Consider the following 7636-nt stretch of genomic DNA (forward strand, 5'->3'; position numbering starts at 1 on the left):
CTGAGACCCAATGCTATTTTGTTTCTGAGAAATAGAATATGCAAGTAAGGAAATGATATTGAGCTAGGCAGAGGGAGTAAATTGATTCAAGTTTTATGAAGCAAGAATGCTAATTAGGGAGAGTTGGATTGCTAGGCAGTGTAGAAGGCTCCTACAGAATGATGGTCTTGAATTTGTGGTGGCACTAATTGGTATGTGATCATGCTCAGTACAATGGAAAATGAACCATTTGATAATGTGTATTAAATTTAGCTCTCATTATCCAAAATGGTAAGAAAAAAAATGGGTTACATAGTTTTCATTTTTTGAAGTAAAAACAATTTTATTTATAGTTTTTTTTTTTTTAAACTGAATGCAGGGTCTAATTTATTTTGAACATCTGTCTATAAAGTCATTGAGTATCATGTCAGGTGATGTTCTCAGCTCCCATTTGCAAAAGATAAAGAATCATTCACTTGGGGTTAATTATGCTGGAGAAAAGTGAAGTTTAGGAATGAAGAAAATACAGCTGAAGTTGATGCTATAGAGAGGAAAAATACATATTTTCCATGTAGCTTTAGGCAAAGAAAAAGGGTAAGAGCAAGAGAAAAATGTTAGGCTTTTAACATTGAAGGTACCTTACTTCAAAGGAAAGGTTAGCATTTTGGGACATTAACAATTATGCCACTCATCTCTCAAATATTAGATGTTTCAGGCAAGGGCTAGCTGAATGTAGTTTCAAGGTGCAGGCCTCTGAAGAGTACCTGCCTGAAAGACTGGCATTCTGTATGTAGTATTGATTAAAGAGGGATCCAAATTCTTTAGAAAACAGATGTGTAGGAGGCAAAGGATCCTTCCTATTATTAAGATTTCAAAAGTCAACCTGTATTTTCACTCAACTCACTTCCCTGGGGACTGATAGAGTTTGTCAAGTTTTATAAAACTTTCCCTTATCCTAAAAGTACTATGGAAAAAAATCACACTTTTTGTTTTTCAGTAATTTTTTTTTGGATGGGTATTTTCTATATCCCTTGAAATTAATGGAGATATTTTGAGACAGGTTGAGGTATAAGTGCCTAGGCAGGTTTATATTCTGTAATTACTTTAAGTATTTTTCGAGTACTTATTGGAAGGAAGACAAAAGAATGGAAAGAAGTATACTGAAAGTGACTCAGTCTTCGCTCTGAGCAGACACTCTACACAGCAGCAGTGCAGCTTTGGCTTCCAACTGTGTCCAGCCCAGCAAAATAAAAACCCTTGGTAACCTTGGAAGGTATTTATTTACTCTCTGAGTCATTCATTATTCGCCACCCATTCTCTCCTTCCTTATATTGCCAAGCTACTCTTACAGTCACCTGAGAAAAGTTTGAAAAAATGGAGTTTTCTTCATTTTTAATATAATTCTAGTGACTTTTAAAAAAGTATATTTTATAGATTATGCTAGTTTTAGGGGATTAGTCTAACCCTTAATCAGCCCAATTTGAGAGCAAATGGCAAACAAATTTAACTAAAATAAATACCTCACAATGTCAATTTATTAGAAAAGTTTGAATCATACCTCATCTGACATTCTTGGAAATAATCAATAGCAAATTCGTTCTTGGCATTCAGGCTATGATTCTGAAAGGAACAGTAGATCCAGCCAAAAGAAATAAAACAAACACACACACACACACACACACACACACACACTACCTCATAGTTGGAAATGGGCATCATAAAACTCCTAAGAGATATGGCAATTTAAAAAGAGGATGTTAAAGTACGCTGTTGATTCCTTTACTCAGAAATGATATCAAAGATGATGTCACCATACCAAATTTTTGTGTAATAGAGCTTCTTTTCTGCTGACCATTTACACTAATCATAAGAATATAGTTGAATAGGGGCTATTGTAATTGTATTTGTTTGGTAGATCTGTGTTTTGAGAAGTGTATGTATTTTCCTTTTTAATTTTTTTTCTTTCTTTTTTTTTTTTTTTCCAGAACAGAGCTTCCCACTCACTCCCAAATAAGAGAAGTGTGGGGAAAAAAAGGCATATTTTTACTCAGAAGATCATGTTCTCTTTAATGCGCACACTATTCCAATGGAAATGATGCTTTGGAAAAGGGCAGTTGTTATTTATAAAGAAGGTTCTTTTCAGAAGCAGGATTTCTCTAAAATCCCCAAATGATATTTTTGCCTCAGAACATTTCTGAGTTTCCAGGATCTCTTTTACTGTTCCGCTACTAGTAAGAGGAGCATTGTCCTTTTGGAAACACATTGAGGATAGTCAGCATTCCAGAAGGGCTATGCTGCATTTTAAACCTCTGATTGGGTCTTATAAATCCTTCTCTTTTCCCTGTACTCCACCACTCACTCAATGCCTCGAGAGCCCAGAACGTCACACTGTGATGCCTGTGAAAGTCATGGTACGCCCACCTACCAGACCCACATCTGTGTACATTTTCCTCATTTCCTCATTAGAACAAACATTTTTATGATCAGTCAGATTAGTTTAATTTTAAAAAGTTAATGGGATAATTTTGCATTAAAAAGTCCAAGCTATATCTCATATGTTCTCTTACAGCAACTAGAACTTACTGAGCATTTTCTATGAGCTCATGCATATATATGTATATAATGTGTGTATATATGTGTGTACATATACATGTATTTATGTCTATGCATATGTATATATATGCCTGTTATTTGATGTAACAAATATATATATGATGCCTGCATATATGATGTCATTTGATGCAATGCTTGAATTCCAACATTTCTTTGTTGATTTTCTGTCTGGTAGCTCATTATTGAAAAGGAAAAATTGAGGTCCCCTACTATTATCGTATTGTTTATTTTTCCCCTCAGATCTGTTAGTTTCTGTTTATATATTTAGAAGTTCTACATATATGCTTAATATATTTAGATCTTGGATGAATATTAAATGGTTATATCCTCTTGATTGTTGACCGCTATTATTATAGATGGCTTTCTTTTCTTTTGTTACTATTTTGATTTGAAATCTATTTTGCCTGATATAATATGGCTATTTCAGATTTTCTTTGATTGACACTTGGCATAGAATATCTTCTTCCACACTTTCATTTTGAACCTATGGGTATCTTTTGAGCCAAAATGTGTTCAGTAAGCAACATATCATTGGTTCTTAATTTTTATCCACCCGGTCACTTTGTATATTTGTAAATTCATTGCATCTGCATGTAGAATGATTATTGATATATGAGGATCTATAGCTTCCATTTTGTCATTCACCTTAGGTTGGTTTGTTTCTCCTTTGTTTAATTTTTCCTCTTTGGCCTACCTTTGTAAATTAGCAAATTCCTTTGAATTATGTTCACTTTTTCCTTTTTTATGTTTTGTCAATTTACTCTAAATTTTTTGCTTTATGGTTACCATAATAAATCTCAAGATAAGCCAGTCCATTTTATGCTGATATTAACATTTTTGTCTGTCTGTAAAGATGCAACTTCTTTGGTCACTCCAGCTTATATTTTTTATGCCACAATTTACCTTTTCCTTTCAGTATTTCTTGCAAGGCAAGTTGAGTGCTGATCAACTTCCTTAGTTTGTGTTTACAAGTCTCTATTTTTCCTTCATATCTGAAGGAAATTTTGTCTTGGCAGGCAATTGTTTTCTTTCAGCAATTTGAATATGTTGTTCTACTCTCTTCTAGTGTAGAGTTTCTAGTCTAGAGTTTCTGCTGAGCAATCTGTTGATAGCCTAGTGAGTTTATTCTCACTTTTACCATGGCTTCTTTTCATACTAATTTTTTCAGCTTTCATTGTTTATTTAATAAGACATATATTCTAGAATTTATGAATAATGCAGCCATTTTTTTTTTTAGCTCACTTTGTAGCACTATTTTAGAAAGAGTGAGCCCTTAGGGCCTCCCTGGTGGTGCAAGGGGTTCACTGTCAGCACTATCAAGCTCTCAGCAGCCACTGCAGCATGAATGCAATCGCAGGCCTGCTGGGAGCTATGATGCAACAGACCTCTCCCTTCTTGCCCACCACTCTCCTCAACTGTCTATTTAAGTAGATCTGTCTGCTCTGCTCCCTACTGTCTCTGGTGAATCCTCTCACCTTCCCATCCCCCATACCTCTGGCCTACACCCCAGCTCTTGTATGCATAAATAAATAAAACTTTTTAAAAAATGAGCATTTATTGGTACTCCTAAACTGTAAATGATGAACTAAAATGTCAACATATTAGGTGTCATCATAGAAAAAACCCTCAAGTTTTCTTAATGCCTATATGCCATGTATATATATTTAAGCAAATTTAATTACTTATTAAGTAAACATCTTTGCATAAGCTGCCTTCTTTTTATCTTCAGTATCTTTATGTTTGTTTGACATTCACCAAGTCCACCTGAATAACCTTATGTTCTGGTGCTACTTCCTGAGCTTTCTTAAGCTCAGCCAGTGCTTGGTCGAATTCTTTTAATCCTTGTTATCCTTGAGCTCTGCAATACAGTGCTTTGGTATTTGATGGGTCTATTTCAAGAGCCTCCAAACAACTGTCTATTGCTCCCTGCCAATTTGACATCCTCAGCTTACAAGCACGAATATTCAACACACAGCTTAAAAGCTACATGTTACAGTTTCCATCTATCTGTTTTATCAATAACAGCCTTTGAACTTTCCTCTTATCTATATATTTTTGTATTTTTGTAGTGCCTATCTTTTAGTTCTGGGGGTTGGAAAAAAAAGTATGCCCAATATCTTTTGACTTCTGTTATTAAAAAAATTTATGTACATCTTTTAGATCTATACTGCATCCTCAGAGAAATCTGGTGATTGTCACCAGAACCATTTTTTGGGACTATTCCCCAATTGCCTCCCTTCCTTCAATTCTCTACACTCTACAATTATGCACAATTTGAAGGGTCTCCACCATTCACTTCTGCATTTTTCAGTATTCCTGCATACCAGTCACTTTAATTACTTGACAAAACACTACATTCCTCATTCAAATGAGTTGGTACAGTCATAATAATGAACAGAGAACCATTTATATTGCAGCCTGCATTTTCCATGCTCAACAAACCCTTCTGATCATGTTTATAATGCAAATTTTCACCTTCAAATTTTTTTTAAAGATTTTATTTATTTATGCATACAGAACTGGGGTACAGGCCAGAGGTGAGGGGGAAAGGTGTGTGAGAGGACTCACCAGAGACAAAGTGGGGAACAGAATTGACAGATCAATGAAGTACACTGCTGAGGGGAGCAGCGGGCAGGTCAGGAGAGGTCTGCCACATGGGTCATCTCCCTGGCTGGGGATCTGGCAATGTGGTGAAGCACTGCAGGGAGTCTCATGGTGCTGTGCTTTAAGCTGCTGAGCCACTAGGGAGGGCCCTCACTTTCAAATTTCTCACCATAAATACTTTCTCCACCTGTCCCATTCTGCTTTGAAAAGTCTACACCCTGAATCATAAATGTCTTAATAATTCAGAAAGGGCATCCCTTGAAATGGAGAGGTTTCCCAGTGGTAGGTCCAATGCCTTTTTCTCTACCACATAATCAGTGAAATTTTTCTGCAGTTTCAGAAATTCAGAATTATCTGCAAGCAAATCAAAGACAATTCAATCAACTCGCTCTGATGTTTACATTAAATGACGAAGATGCTGGGCTTTCCAGGGTTGGAGAACTCAACTTGAGTGGACGGTGTGATATTTTGACCTGCAGCTGTGTTCAGAAGTGGGCTTGTGGCTACTGGATAGCTCTAACCCAGCAACTCCTCTCTCCCTGAAAAACAGCAGCAGTATTAATTTTCTATCTTTGATTTTGACAGTTTGGTTATAATGTGTCTAGGTAAATTCTTCTGGTATTGAGATAATAGGGTAATCTGTTGGTTTCTTGAATATGGATGCCCATGCCTTTCCCCAGGCTTAAGACATTTTAGTAATTATCTCTTTAAATGCTCTGTTCCCTTCTCTCAATCATTCTCCTCTGGAAACCCTCTTATCCAATATTTTGATTGAGCCCACAGATAAATCTAGCTTTCTTCACTCATTTTTATTTTTTTCTCTTTGTTCTTTTCAAAATTCCTTTCCTCTAAATACATCTGCTCTACTCTACTCAACAAGACGTTTTCTTGTTGTATTCTTCATCTTATTCATTGAATTATGCAGCTCTAAAATTTCTATTTGTTCCTTTTTATGTCTCTATCTTTGTAAAGCATTCATTTCGTTCATTTATATTTTTCTTAATATTACCGAATTATCTTTTTTAGTTTTCTTGTAGCTCCTGAGAGTTTTTCAATACAGCTTTTTGAATTCTTTATCAACTAGATCATTGTATTTCATGGCTTTGAGCTTGGCTATTAGAGAATTGTTGATATCCTTTGGAAACGACATATTTCTTTGATTTTTAGAGTTGATTTTACTTTTGTGTTATTGCTTTCACATTTGACATATTTTTTGCTGGTTATCTTCAGATGAGATACTGTGATTTAATATTACTTCTCTGGGGGTTCCTAGATTTATTGCATATAGTTGCTTCACACTTCTTGCTCCCTCTTGTGGCAGAATTCTAAAAATTACTGTGTTTTTTCTATTTTCTTATAATTTACTAAACTTCTGATAATTTCCAGATGATGGCACTGTAGCTCCAGTTTGTGGTTTTTATGTTGCCCACAGACTGATCCATTTTTCTGAGATCACTGCAATTACCCAACTTTCTCTCACAGCTGCACCCAGGAGTATGTAAAGGAGCTGGACTCAAAGTGGGAGAGGTGTGGGCTTAACACTTGGGGTGTTGAGAGTGCCCTGAGATTCAGTAGGGAGTCCGGTGTAGAGTAGTCTGAGGCTGAATGGACTGCCAGCCAAAATTGTGAAGCAGAGAGCAGAACTGCATTCTTTTGATATTCTTACTGATTCCTTCCCTTTTTCCTCCTACTCCCACCTTGCACCCAAGAAGATACCCCTTAGTACTAAGGATGATGCCAGATAGAAATGGATTTCCTTCTCCAGCTAGGACCTGCACAAGCAGAGTAGCCAGGCATCACTGCCTCCCACCTTCTCTGTGGATGAGGCCACCACTGCTGGATAAAGACCTATGTCACGTTGCCCTGAGTGGGAGGAGGTCCTCCCTCTCTGCAGTGTCCAACTCATTTCTTTGCTGTTCCAATCTCAACCAAGTATCTCTTCAGCAGACTGGACTGGCACAAATTCTCTCTCTCCTGTGTGTATCCACCAGGTCAGCATTCTCCAGGTTTCCCTTACCACTGCAAGTAGTTTCTCTCAGTTCCTTGTGTTTGTAGACCTTGCTGTGGTCTTGCTTATTGTTAGACTCACAGTTGGACCAGAGTCCTTCCAGGTCCCCTTGCATAAGGTGATGGATCTCACAGCTCCTGCTGAGGCAATTCATGGATGAATGCCTATTATCTGTTTTTTTAAAAGTGATAGTTTCTGTCTCTATAACGCTGGCATCATTCAGATTATGATTTTTCAAATCTCATTCTATTAATTTTGTGTATCACTCTTACTAATTTGTGTATGTTGCATCCCAGAATAAATCCGACTATAGCATAATTTAAGATCCTTTTAATGGTTTGTTGATTTTTGGTCATGTTTTATGGAGAATTTTTCATCTACATTTCATCAGTTAGTCTACAGTATGCTTTCCTTCATGTCCTGTACTTATGT

The 7636-nt window shown here is 36.5% G+C and overlaps 1 pseudogene; it reads right to left on the reverse strand.

The window, feature by feature from the left end:
- Positions 1-4277: 4277 nt before the first annotated feature.
- LOC101625628 lies at positions 4278-6346 on the reverse strand (annotated as a pseudogene).
- Positions 6347-7636: the final 1290 nt, after the last annotated feature.

This window comes from Condylura cristata, unplaced genomic scaffold, assembly GCF_000260355.1.
Source record: "Condylura cristata isolate star-nosed mole 26May11 unplaced genomic scaffold, ConCri1.0 scaffold00014, whole genome shotgun sequence".
NCBI classification, from domain to species: domain Eukaryota; kingdom Metazoa; phylum Chordata; class Mammalia; order Eulipotyphla; family Talpidae; genus Condylura; species Condylura cristata.